Raw genomic sequence first — 15,260 nt, 5'->3', positions numbered from 1 at the left:
AATGTTTCAATGATTGAAATGGGATTTCAGAACACTTAACCATAATTGGATTTTGTGCACAGTATGCGTACTTGCATATGTGTTGATCCAAGACCGGAATGTAATATGCATACCCGTATGCGTACTGACAAGGTTAGGTAAAGTAAAGTTAAAAACAAAAACTAGGGTTTCACGAGAAGGAGCTCCGGTTTTGTCTCCTTCCCTTTCTTTTTTTTGCGTTCTTAATCTCCTTATGATTTTGCGCTTCAATGGCGCAAAATCAAGACAATAATCCGCATGTTTTAAGCAATCATCAAGCTAATAAACCTAAAAGGATATGGAATCAATCTCGAACAAGGAGCATCTACATCCCAAGGAATAATGTTGCAAACCCTAATGCTATGAACCCTAATTCGACCGAGTTTGGGAAGCAACACGAAGATGGCAATCCTAACGCGTTTAGGAACCTGCATGAAGATGGCAATCAAGGCGCAAATAAGGAAGGCTCTTATGCGGCTATATTAAAGAGGAGAACACATGTTTTATCAAGGATTGATGCTGAAACGCTCTCTCACCCTCCAATTTGTTCTACAACAAACAATGATGTTTTGATTAAAATTCCGCGAGAGACTCACGTTAGAATTAAGGCTGTGTGGAGATTTAGTTTGGTTGGACGTTTGATATTTTTCAAAACCCTAAAATTCGAGGATGTTAAAAAAGATTTATTGAATCAATGGAAGCTATCAGGTTCGGTTCAATTTATTCCATGGAAGATGGGATATTTTTTTATTAAGCTAGACAATGAAGATGATCGAAAACGAGTAAGCTATGATGGCCCGTGGAGGATTAAATCTGAAACAGGGTTCCAACAGCTTAAAATTCATCCATGGATGCCTATGTTTGATCCTGGGAAGGATAAGATTACTAGAGATGCAGTTTGGGTTCGTTTCACGGCTTTGCCAATGGAATTTTGGGATGAAGAGATGATTTTTCGAATGGCAAGAGGGCTTGGTAAGCCGGTTTCTGTTGATCCGCATACTCTACGTCATGAATATGGTTACTTTGCTGCTGCTTTGATTGACATAGATTTCTCTCAACCTTTAGGAAGGATTTTTATTGATGGTGAAGAGAATGGAGAAATTTTTGTTCAAGATTATGAAATTTTAAACAGGCCAAGTTTTTGTGATTATTGCAAATCTATTTGCCATAAAAAATATGATTGTAGAACAAAAAAGTATGATGATTTGAAAGACAAGGCTGATGAAGAAACTGATCCTGAGATCAAAAAATCAATTGAAGCTGATATGGATGATCTTAAGAATTTCTGGCAAAAAGAACGAATTCCTAAAGGTAAGAAGAACATGCCAGAAGATCCTCCAATTATGGAGAAAGATCAAACTAACAAGCCTGAAGGTGATCCAAAAACAATGAAGAATTCAATTCTTGAGATGGCTACTGGAAAACACACAATTTTCCCCGAGCATAGTGCTAGTTCTGGTGAAAAATTGGGTGAAGACGGTAATGAATCAGAGATGCACAATGATGGTGCGGCATTTTCCGTGCCGCACAATGATGGTGCGTCATTATCTGGGGTTCGCAATGAAGGTGCTGTCCATTCTGTGCAGCACAATGATGGTGATGTTCATTCTGTGCAACGCAGAGATGGTGCCAACGATGGTGGTGGGGCTCATCCTGGGATGCACAATGATGGTGCATAATCTGTTTTGCGCAATGGTGGTGCAGAATCAGTTTTGCGCAATGATGGTGCAGAACTTGCGGAAACTGTGCAAGATAATTTGCGCAAGGAGGATGATACTAATCTGGAGTTGCAAGAGATGGAAGCTTATAAGGCTTATGAGGCCATGAAAGAGACAGCCCGAAAACATGAGGTTGATGCTGAAGTTGCCAGAATTCAACAATAGATGGCTAAAACAAGGCTAGAGAATTTGAGGAAGAAGGTTTTAGATTTGCAACATGCCGCAACCCAGCCAAGTTTGGTTAATTTTATTGACAATGAACCTGATGATACTATGGTAGCAGCTTGTTCCCCAGCTGCTAGTCCGACTCCTATGGATGATCATGATGATGCTAGTTTTAGTGATGCCACTAAAACTTCAAGAAGATCTACTCCGACCAAATTTTTAGAGAACTTAACGCTTTCTAATAGATTTGAAACTGGGACCGAAGAAATTGATGAGGTAGTTATTGAAACTGATGACGAAGTTACATATGTGGTGGATAAGGTAGCAACAAATACTTCCAAGGCAGTTGAAGAGGATGCAAGAAATTTGGAGTTACTTGCTAAAAAAGAACTGGATGAGCGTGAGAAGAAGGAATTGGTTGACAAAAAGAAAAAACCAAAAGTTACTAAAAAGAAGACTATTACTGTCGCAAATGTTAGTCAAGTTCAAACACGAGGCGGTAAATCTTCCAGACAGGGTTCGGCAAGCCTTTCGAAGAGCAGAGTTAATTAATGCGTGTCTTTTATTGGAATGCTCAAGGCTTGGCTAAAGATGGTGCAAGGGCCAAGTTGAGTGAGTGTTACCGCTTGCACAATCCGGATGTAATTTGTATTGCGGAGCCGCAGGTTCGTTGCACTACACGTTTTGTTAGGAATTTAAATTTGCTTGATTTTTGTGAAGATGTTATCACTAATGAGGTGAATGGTGAGAGAGGTAACATTTGGGTCTTTTGGAGGAATTCTCTGGCAAGGCCGAATGTTCTATCTTCTTCAAAACACGCTATCACTTTGGATTTTTCTGGTGATTATATCACGGCTGTGCATGCTTCTTCTGATGCGGTGGCAAGGAGGTCTCTTTGGCGTCAACTGGGGTTGGGATTTATTTCTATTCAGTGGTTGGTGTTGGGTGATTTTAATTGTGTTTTGCATTTATATGAAAAGAAGGGTGGAAGGCAGATCAAAGAAATATATATGAATGAATTTCGGAGTTGGATCTCTGATAATGGTTTGGTGGAAGCAGATGTTATTGGGAAGAAATATACTTGGTCTAATTGTCGGAGTGGCATTCATAAAATCGTTTCTAAACATGATAGGGATGTTATTAATGATGCTTGGCATGATAAGTATGCTAATTGGAGGTGCAAAGCTATGCCAAGAATTTGCTCTGATCATTCCCCTCTTTTTGGTTTTTCTTTTGACAGTCCAAGGCCAAATAGGGCTCCTTTTAGAATTCAGAAAATGTGGCTTTCTCACCCATATTTTTTGGGTTTTGTAAAGGAAAATTGGAGTGCCAGGCTGGATGGTGCGCCTCCTTTTGTTTTCACGTCTAAGTTGAAGAGACTGAAGGATGCATTGAAGATTTGGAATAGAAATGTGTTTGGGGATGTTCAGTTTCGCTTAAAACAAGTGGAATTGAATCTTGATAAGGAGAATGATATTCTGGATCAAAATGTTAGGTGTGAGCTGCAATTTTTGAAGGTTGCTGATGCTAGGAAAGCTGTTGATGAAGTGCGAACTGACTTGGCAGTTATGCTTAAGAAAAAATCGAGAACTAGTTGGTTGGAAGATGGTGATCAAAATACTCAATTTTTCCACAACACCATTCGTATGAGGAGAAGCCAAAACACAATCTCTGAATTGAAGATTTCTACTAACTCTACTTTGTTTTTGCAGGATGAAATAAAATATTACATTGTTGATCACTACCGTGCAAAATTCAATGGTGGAGATGTGCATATTGATCCAAAGTTGTTTGAATATGAGCATGAAAGCATCTCAGCTGATCAAAGTGCTTTTATGGATGCTATTCCGTCTTTGGATGAATTTAAGGAAGCTGTTTTTGATCTGGGCGCGGACTCTGCACATGGCCCTGATGGATTTACAGGTTCTTTCTTTAGAGTCTGTTGGAACATTATTTCTAGAGATCTTTTTAATGCTATTGCAAACTGTTGGGCGATGAGGAAAATTCCTAATGGCATTAACTCTAGTTTTATTGTTCTAATCCCAAAAAATAATAAATCTGATGCTATTACGGACTATAGGCCAATTGGTTTAAGCAACTTCTTCTTCAAAATCATCACAAAGATTATGGCTACCAGACTTGGTACAGTGCTGAATAAACTGATTTCTGAGGAGCAAGTGGCGTTTATGAAGGGAAGAAATATTCATGAAAACATAGCTTTGGCGTCGGGACTGATCAATGAGATTAGTGTGGAAAGGAAGCATGGTAATGTTGGCCTCAAACTGGATATAGCCCAAGCTTTTGACACGGTTAGTTGAGATTTTGTTGTTGCGGTTTTTCCTCATTATGGTTTTTCTGATGCATGGTGTTCGTGGCTGCTTAATATTCTTAACTCTGCTCGGATTTCTATTATGATTAATGGTAGCCCTGAAGGTTTTTTCAGTATCACTAGAGGTCTGCATCAAGGTGATCCTCTTTCACCTTTGATTTTTGTTCTTATTGAAGATGTCTTGAGCCGCAATCTCTCTAAGTTGTTTGCAGCGAAAAGTATGCACCATATGGTGAGCAAGAAAGGTGTTGCGCCAACTCATTTACTCTTTGCGGATGATATTCTTATTTTCTGTAAAGGTAATCTTCACAGTTTGCAGCATTTGAAGGAGATGCTTGGTATGTATCAACTTGCTTCTGGTCAATACGTTAGTTATGCCAAAAGCAAGTTCTATTATGATGGCGACAAACATTCTCGTGTTGTTTCTATTGCAAACTTTATGGGCATGGAAAGGGCGCTATTCCCAGATAAATATTTGGGAATCCAATTAAAACCTGGTATTGTGCGTCATATTCATGTTCGATAAGTAATGGAGAAGATTATGGATAAACTGACAGATTGGAAGGGTAAGCTCTTGTATTTTCAGGCTCGACTAGTTTTGATTAAATCAGTGATTTATAGTTATTTGCTTCATTCCATGGCTGTGTATAAATGGCCATGCAAGGCTATCAAATCAGTTGAGAGGGCCATTCGAAATTTCTTGTGGTCTGGAGATGCTGAGAAGCGTAAATACTTTCCGGTTCTTTATGATGATTTATGCCGTTCTAGGCGTGAAGGTGGGCTTGGACTTAATAAATTGATTGATGTTAATAGGGCGATGCTTATGAAGTTGTGGGTTTCGATTCGTGACTCGGATAAGACTTGGGCCATATTCTTGAAGGAGAAGTATTTCAAGATAAATGGCAACTTGATCGATTATAATTTGGGTTCTTCGGTTTTTCCAGGAATCAGATTGGTGCATAATTTTGTGTAAAGGCATACGCGCTCAATTATAGGTAATGGTGCTAATACTTCCTTATTTTTTGATAATTGGTGTGCTGATTTTTCAATTGCGCAAAGACTTGCCATCACTAAAAAGGGTCCTAATGATTTTAAGGCCAAAGTTAGTGATATTATTGTTGATGGCTCTTGGGTTATTCCTCCAAATACTAAGGAATTCATGTTACGATGCAATATTGATGTTGATAACTTGCCTCTTATTGGTGGTGGAGATGATTACAAAATTTGGGACTTGGACAGCAAGGGCGCGTTCTCTGTCAAGTCGGCTAAGGATGCCATCAGGGCACCTGTAGAAGTTTCGCCAACTGCAGCTCTATTCTCGAGAAGTGTTGTGCATCCTACCTTAAGTGTTCAGTACTGGAAGTTATTTAATAACCAATGTTGCGCTACTGATGATAACATCATGAAGAAGACAGGTAGGGAGATGCCTTCTATGTGCCGCTTGTGCAGGGAGGATTGCGAAGATGTCATCCATATTACTTGGCATTGCAAAGAGGAGGAAGAAAAACTAGGACGAGTGCTAAAATAATATTCCGATGTCTTTGCATGGCGTATGGAAGATATGCCTGGGATAGATCCAGAAATCTGTTGTCACCACTTGAAGATTGACCCGAAGCACAAGCCTATGAAGCAAAAGATGCGAAAGGTGGCACCTGAGTATCACGAGGAAATTCAGAAAGAACTAAAGAAAATGGAGGTATCAGGAGTCATCCGAGAAGTGCAATATCTGATATTGGTATCTAACATGTGATAGTACCAAAGAAACATTGAGGAGTGCATATTTGCATTGATTTTAGCGATCTCAATAAAGCCTGTCCATAGGAAAACTTTCCACTCCCCAATATTGATCAACTCGTAGAAGCAACATTTGAGTATGGACTACTATCCCTAATGGATGGATATTCGGGTTATAATCAAATCCCACTCGCCGAGGAGGACCAAGAGCATACTTCCTTCTTCATTCCTCGAGGTCTATATTGCTACACTAAGATGCCATTCGGACTAAAAAACGTTGTCGCGACCTATCAGAGAATGGTAGAAAAAATGTTTGACAGTTGGATACACAAAACCCTAGTAGTATACGTGGATGACATGCTCGCCAATAGCAAACTTCCACAAGACCATGCAAACGATCTCAAAGAAATTTTCGAACAAATGAGGAAGTTTAATATGAAAATAAACCCGGAAAAATGTGCTTTTGGGGTAACCTCAGGAAAATTCTTGGATATTGGGTTACCAAATGAGGCATCGACCCGGCCAAGGTGCAAGCCATACTAGAGATTCCCTCGCCCGCAACAGTTAAAGACGTGCAGAGGCTAAATGGTCGATTGGCAGCTTTGGGAAGATTCATCGCCAGATCGTCCGACAAATGTAAAGATTTCTTGAACACCCTGAAAAAGGGAGAGAAATTCTCATGGAGCACCGAGTGTGAGGAAGCTTTCCAAAAAATCAAAGAACATCTGTCCGCTTTGCCAATTCTCCAGAAGCCCGATCCTGGCGAAAACCTTTACATCTACCTATCGGAAACTAACACTTCTATCAGTGCAGTGCTAACTCGCATAGACAAAGAAGTGGAAAAACCTATTTACTTCATAAGTAAGACTCTGACACCTGCAGAGAAGAACTACTCCAAAATTGAGAAAATCGTATTGTCCTTGGTTTACGCGACGTAAAAGTTGCGAACATACTTTCATGCCCACACAGTGACAGTCATTACAAAAGCTCCAATAAAATCTGTTCTAGACCATGCAGACATAGCAGGAAGAATCTCCAAATGGGGATCCCAAATTAAACAGGTTGGGGTGAAATATCAAGCCCAAACAGCAATAAAAACCCAAGTCGTTGCGGATTTCTTGGTCGATTTTCCTCTAGACGATACATACGAGATCGAAGAGATCCCGGGAATGGAGGAAGAGCTGGAAGATCCACCCGAACTGCTTCGTTAACCCCAGGCGATGGGAAGTCTTTATAGAAGGATCTGGCATCAGAATGGTCTTTACGACTCCGACAGGCCGCAGGATCGTCTACAGCCTGAGGCTAGAATTCCCCGCTACTAATAACATAACTGAATATGAAGCAGTCATACATGATCTCCGAGTGATAATTGCGCTTGGAATCAATGAAGTGAAACTCATGAGTGACTCACAACTTATCGTTCGACAGATTGATGGAATATATCAGGCCTCTGATGCATATTTGCAGCGATGCCTTCAACTCGCCAAACATTAATTATATCAGGCAGATACCAAACATCACGTTCCGCCACCTAAACAGGAACAACAATAGGCACGCCGACGCCTTAGATTTCCTTGCCTCCATGACAACAGATCCAGAGGCTACGAACGTAAGAATCGAGAGGGTAATTCTTCCCTCCATACCTATATAAGGAGATATGTAAATCCTTAATGTAGGCACAACAAGCCAAGAAGAGGCTTTGCCCAAGAACGATTGTAGAACCTCGATCATGAAGTACCTAACCAATGACGATCTCCTAAGCGATCAGAAGCTCGCACACAAAGTGATATCACGTTCAGGAAATTACCATCTTAGGGACGTCATGCTATACATGCAGTGGACCCCTATTTAGATGCATTTCCTTTGCTGAAGGCCAAGAAATATTAAAGGAAATACAATATGGCTACGCAGGAAACCATAGCGGGGGTAGATCTCTAGCTCACAAAGCAAGATTACAAGGATACTTCTGGCCTCGCATGAACGAGGACTCAAAGCAGATGGAGAAATCATGTTTAGAATGCCAAAAATTTGGCAAAAGAAGACATGCACCATCAATGGATTTAAAATATGTCCTAAGCCCTTCGCCATTCGCCAAGTGGGGAGTCGACATCGTTGGACCCCTGCGAGATGGAACAACGCAGAGAAAATACTTAATTGTTTCCATGGATTACTTCACAAAGTGGGTAGAGGCCTCAGCCCTCAGGCACAGCCGAGACCACGATGTCTTTAAATTTCTCTTTGAACACATCATATGTCGCTGCAGTATCCCAGCCGCCATCGTGTCAGACAATGGGGCCCAACTCCGAGGGAAAAACATTGATCTCCTCTTTAACTGTTTCAAGATAAGGAAGAACAAATCCACTCCCATCTACCCCGATAGAAATGGCCAGGCAGAGGCCACCAATAAAACCATCGCTGACATGCTCAAAAAGAAGCTAGATGGACATGGGGCTAGCTGGTGTGAGCAATTACACAATGTTTTATGGTCCTATCGGACTACTCGAAGGGAAGCAACAGGGATGACGCCCTTCGCTCTCACCTACGGCACATAAGCGATCATACCAACTAAAGCGATGATTCAAAAAACTAAGACCGAGGCTTGGGAAAAGAACCTAACCTCAGACATGATACTCTCTGAGCTAGACGATCTCGAGGAAAACCGAGATATAACCCTTCAAAGAATAGAAAACTATCATCGAAGGTTAGCCCGAGAATACAACAAACGTGTTCATTCGAGGTAATTTATCCCAAGCGATAAAGTCTGGCGCGAGATTCCGCCATACCAGCGCGAGTCAGGAATATTTGCTCTAATCTGGGAAGGATCACTTACAGTCATCGCCAAGGAAGGCGATGGATCATACATATTTCTCAAACCCAATGGGGAAGAATTAGAACGCCCATGGAATATTAAGTACCTCAAGCAATACAATGCCTAAACAACCTAATGGCTAGAAGGTCAAACTATGAAAATAGGGTTTAAATCCCTACTTGTAAAAGGTTATGGAACCTTACTCGAATGTACTAAGGGCTTATAAACCCTCTTTTGAGAATAATAAAATTACTCCTTTTGCGTACTTATTTCCATTTGTTTTGGTTATTTCTTTCTTTCATTTGTTTGTTTCTTTTACTTACTTGCATGCAACTTTTTGTTTTAATTTTTTACTTTATCTCTTCTTGCACTTGCATGTAGCATAATCATACCATATTTGAATTATAACAAAAGCCCATCAAGATTATGGCACAATGCTAGCCACACCTTCTATTCCACAACGAATGATGCGGGTAAAATACATAAGCTGCCCGAGACGGACACAAACCTAAGGCAATGCTATCTAACCAAATGAAGCAAGATGAAGTGGGGGACATCCTAAGCTACCTAAGACAGAGACAGACCCAAGGTATTGCCATCACGATCACGAAATCTGATGATGTCCTCCCATAACAGGAGATATCCAAAATCAAGGTACTCGCCTTTTGGCTAAGGCAAGAATCACTTGACCGAGATATTTCCCTCCAAGTAACGGTTAATAAGCAAGTGACTCAAATAACTGATCACTTAACCGAGGGGAAAGTGTAACCTAAACTGGACACTATTAAAGAATCAAGCCCATGAAGGCATAAGATTAACACGAGAAGGGAAATGTACTATACTCGAAGTCCAACACCGCAAGAGATGCCCTATCCGATTAAGGAACTGATCACTTCTTGGCTTTGTCACCCATGGTTGGACCAACAGTATGCATAAAAATTCCTCAGAGCCATCAAAATAACATGTTATGTGGAGCAAGAAAAAACTATCATCCATTTCAATAAATACTTTAATTACAAATATTATTCACCTCGGATACAACACGAGGGCGCATTAACCAAAAGAGCCAAACAAGTTCTCAAATGTAAAAATAAAACAAAGGAGCATGACAATTGTGCCTCGCCAGGAGCATCCCGCTCGGTATCCGTCTGATCCTCACCCTCGGCAGCATCAGGAGCAACTATATCACCCGACTGGGGCATCTACGATCCCAATCTTGGATCAGCACCACCATCAGACGCTAAGATATAAAACAGGGGAAAGGTATATATACCTTAAAATATTAAGACAATATTTTATACCTCAGCAGATCGGGCGATCTGCATTCACCATTTGTAAGAAAGAATAATAGTTTACACAGATCATGGACCTTCGAAAGACACGGATCATCTAGCACCAGCTAAAAACACAAGAACTTTTATCATCTGTTGAAAGGCAATCCACGCAGCAGCAGAAAGTATTTCTAAGCTAAAAAGCGTGCAGAAATATACAGTGTATGGTTTTTCCAATCTAAACAGTATGTAAAACCACACAATATGAAGTATTTCCAAACTAAACTGTGTAAAGAGATATAATGGCAGATGCAAATCTTCCAGCAAAAAGACCAATCCACTAGCAAACAAATCAATTTCCCGAAACCATCAACGGGCTAAAGACGATATGCGAACAGACAGGTATTTCCGAGAAAACATCGGTGATGATCTAGAAAATAGATCAAGAAGAACCGATGAATCAAATAAATGAGAGGGAATACCATCATGTTCAAGAAAACATGAATAAACACCTCGCCGCCACGGAGGACGAGGAGGAAAACATTCACCAGGCATCAAAAAACTTTTATGAAGAAGGCTCTGAACTTTACAGAAGGGAAGAAAAGAATGAAACTAATTATCCACCCTAAGAGAACTTTTATAGGAATAAAGATCCTCGGAAAACCAACCAACATTTCCAAACCCAAGAAAGTCAAGGCGCAAAAAATAAAATGACGGAAATCCCGGAAGACGACCATAAAAGAAAGAGAAAGACATTCTTTATCCCAAGAAACCTGGGGACAACCAACCGACGCCTCAATTCCAATAGGTAAAAACACACTAAAAGTGCAGACGTAGCAAAAACCTCACACGCGGCAATAGATACCGGACGGTTACGAAGTTTTCTTCCCATCATGCCCTTGGCAAGTTGTAAAGAAAATGAGCAAAATGTGAGGGTAAATTACCCGATGGCCACGTGTCAACATCTCAAGGGATGGTATCATGATAAGTTGAGGAGATAAGAGCATTGAATCATATTCTAAAAAGGTGATTTCGTATGAATCGAGACGCCTGCTACAACGTTACATGAATGACGCGTGTAAGGAGTGGTCTAATCGACTTAGACGTTCAAGTCTAAAAAGAAGGACTGCATTTAATGAAGGATTAGAAGAGGCATGGACGAATCTACATTGTATCAGAAGGCTCGGGCGATTTATACTATAACCCAAGGATGATGCAGCACGAGGTTCCCCAAGGAAGAGCAACACGATGACGTACAGACGAGATGACTCAGAAGGAGAACCAAGCAGGCCATCATGAGGGATAGTATAGAGCTCGTCCGAAGTAATGAGAAGATGCACAATAGCTCCACCATCTGGGAAATACCAGGCCTTCACGAGTCTAATTTGCCTATAAATTAATACCAGTCCATGTAGAAGGAGATGGACATGTAATTTTAGATGGTCTTTCTACATAGAATTCCTGAGAGAGATTTAGATAAAGAGAGAGTGAGAAATCTAAGTGATATTTGTAGCTATTTAAAGGCCTTAATCAATTAAGAATACATCTTCTTTCCCGTGGACGTAGGTCTTCATGACCGAACCACATTATATGCTTGTGTCAATCTTTACTTTTCATGTTTTTACATCTTGTTTATCTTTGAATCTTAAATGTTAGTAGTTTTATAGCCTTTAGATCTACTTGGATGCAACTACATGTTGCTCAGAGATATTCCTTGATACTCAAGTAGATCCTTGTCCGAAAAAGTGAAAAGCATTTAATTATGATTTTCATCATATATATTTTAACTACCAGCAATTGAAGCATATCCTATGGAAAATATTATTAATTAATGTGCTAGACTAATAATAGAAGTTTTCTATGAGAGTATTCGGAAATATGGTTTGCCATTTATGTGGAAACAGAAAAACCGAAATTAGGTACTTTAATGTGAATATCTTGAGAATATTTTCGGTTTTGGAATTTCCTTGTTGTCTAAACAACCTTGGTGTATAAATACTTTTTTTCGGTGTAAAAATACTTGAGTTTGTATTTCTTGCAAACTATCCTAAGAGCCAGGAAAACTGCTTTATTGTTGTTTCTGGTGGAGCCGTCTATCTGGAGAGGAAAGTATCTTAATTAGGTGAAATCTCTTATGGCCGCTCGTTTAAAGACTTATGTGGGATCAAGAAACTCTACGAGTATCGTTGGTGGGAAACTAGATAATTGCATTTTTATTGTAGTTTTCGATTATTGATTTGATTGACTACGGTTGTTGAAACTTTGATTGCACCTAGTTTGTTTATTCTCGAGAATCTTCTCTTCTGATATAAGATTCACTCAAACTTGATCAAAGTATTGACGGGATCTTTAAAACCATTTTAGGATCTAAAGACATCTTGTGATAATGCATTTTTAACAGACTCCGTTATGTGCATGATTTTTCACAAGAGGTTTCAAGTGGTGTTGTGCAGTTTATTGAAGACAAACGAAGATTTGAAGACAAACGAAGATTTGAAGATGACGAGTTTTTCTTATTAGTTTTTGTATCTTGTGAATTGTGGGCACAAACCTTGATCGGATGGGATCCAACTAGAACTGATTTATCTTTGATAGACTTGATTGATTAGTTGCGTGAGATTGGCATCACCTTATAGTTTGTCTTTGAGATCTATATTGATTAATTGCAAATCTGTAGTTTGATTATTTCGGTAATCAAAAGATAGATTGATCTAACCATACAAATGAGTTTATTATATTAAACAGAAGAGCCTTTGTCAACGACTTATAATATCTTATTACCAAGATTGAATAGAATGGTTACCAAACAGATTTATCCTTTACTATTTGGAATACGATCTAAAGGATTGGTGATTCACGTGCGTGACTCTAGAAATCGAAGGCACAGGGATACCGAGGAAACTAAGTAGCTAGGGATAGTCTACTTGGACTCAACTATAAGAAGTTGGTATTACATTTTGTCTAGCGCTTTAATTCTAAGAGTATTCAAAACTGGACAAGGTCCCGGGGTTTTTCTGCATTTGCGGTTTCCTTGTTAACAAAATCTTGCTGTGCCATTTGCTTTACTATTCCGCAATTATATTTGGTTTACATAATTTAAAGTAAATTGCAATTGTACGTTAATTCCGTAAGACTTGATATTGAACCTATAGAGTTTCAGTTATTACTGAACCTATCATCAAGTGATCACTTTGTTGTCATATCGTCTCGATCTTGAATTCATAGTCAATCACACAAGTGATCTTGTTGTCGTATTATCCCGATCTCGTATTCATAGACGATCACATGAAGTGTGTACCAAAGTTGTTGTATTGTCTCGACTCAATCCATAGACGATCACACATGGTAAAGGACTTATAAGTTGATAAATAAAAGATTGTGGCATATTTGGGTACCCTCGTCTTTTCACCTCATAATTAAGATTAATAAAAAAATATGAAAAAATAATTAAAGTCATTATTTATATTTTTTGCAGTTAAAAAAATGTACAATTGATATTGTTATTTTTGACAAATTAACCATCGTCATCAACCTGTAAAAATATTTTTTATTTGTAAAAACCCAATGTGTTTTTGTTTTGGAAATTTTGAACATCATTTATGTGTAAAAAGAATTTGCACATGTTAGAGGTTTAGTTATGTATACTACAAATACATAATTTTAAAGTATTTTTGGCCTCCCTTCTGAGTACTTAATGCCTAAAACATGTAGATGGAGCAAACATTCATATGAATTCAAAATAAATTGGTAACATCATATTTCAATAAAACGGAAACACACAATACCATTACGACAAGGATTATTTCTAGTTTTTCCCGATACCAAGATGTTCGGTAATCTTTGAAAGGTTATTTCTAGCTTATATTGTTAGGCAAAATTAAAGATCATATGCAAGCCTCTCCATCAATTGCAATCCCCATACCACAAAGTCTATTGCCTCAAAAACAATTAAGGCATCGTGGTCAAGATGAGATACATATTGGATTATGTTTATAGATGATTTATTCAAGGAGACAGATTGTTCGATAAGATATGCTTTCCTTCTATATTCAATATACCAAGAATCTTTTATGGATATTGAGACTGGATCTGGCTGGGCCTACTCGGCTTTATATGTAAAAGCGCATTCTCTGTTGATCGCAAGCAACTGGCTAAAAAATAATATTCTCTCAAGTGTCTACATAGCATTGGATTGCAAACAACTAGTGAATATTACTAATAATAGAAAAACAAAGGCTCCCTAGAGAGTAGCTTTACAAAACTGCTTTGGTTTGGGATAATCTTTCACAAGAAAAATGTAAAGTTTGTCAATAGAAAACATGACACAACATTGAACTCCATGACAAAGATGGCGAGGATTCAAATCCTCCAAAACACTTCAGTAAATCTTCAGCAACAAGTCCAAAAATCTTTTATTTAATATAACGTGTTTACTAAAAAAAGAAATTGATATCTTGTTATATAACGTGTTTACTAAAAAGAAATTGATAACTTGTTGTATTAGATTTTTGATTTAATATAATTAATGTTTCCATAAAATAAAAACAAATTCTCCGATTTTTTTTTGGAAATAAAAAAATTCATTCAAACTTAACTCGAAGTGTTTGTGTTACAGACATTTTCAGCAGTGAAATTGTAAGCTACAACAACAGATTCCCTTGTAGTTACATTAGACTGTTCGAGTAAAAGAGATTGTCAAATAACAGTTAGAACACAAATCCATGTTTGTTGAGATGTTCCAGATAATCCAGCCTTTTTTGCAAGCAAATCAGCAGAGGTATTACCCGTCCTATGATTGAACAACCATCAACCTTTTTACCTCATCTAATAGTCTTTGAACCTGCCAAGAGGCAGTAAAGTTCTTCCCATTCAAGTAATCCATCACATTTTTGCAGTCCCCTTCTAAATAGAAGTTTGTTAAGGCCTTCTCTCGCGCCCATTTTGCAACTTAAAAAGAACTATTGATTATGCCTCTTCAGCCGATTCATCTCGACCATTTCCTCCTCTTGCTCCTTGAAACCCTACAACATTTCGGATAACCAACCCATACCCAGCCTTTGTATCAATAAATATCCAAGCCCCATCCAAATTTATCTTAGTAATTTCTCCTAAGGGTCTCACCTATTCTCTATTAAGTAAAGGCAACAAAACTCTTGGAATAATCATAGATTCTCTCGCACTAACTAAGGTCGTAATAGGAGTCCAAAACTGAATAT

The sequence above is a fragment of the Papaver somniferum genome, chromosome 9, assembly GCF_003573695.1.
Source record: "Papaver somniferum cultivar HN1 chromosome 9, ASM357369v1, whole genome shotgun sequence".
Classification (NCBI taxonomy): Eukaryota; Viridiplantae; Streptophyta; class Magnoliopsida; order Ranunculales; family Papaveraceae; genus Papaver; species Papaver somniferum.
Note: the sequence above shows the minus strand (reverse complement) of the source record.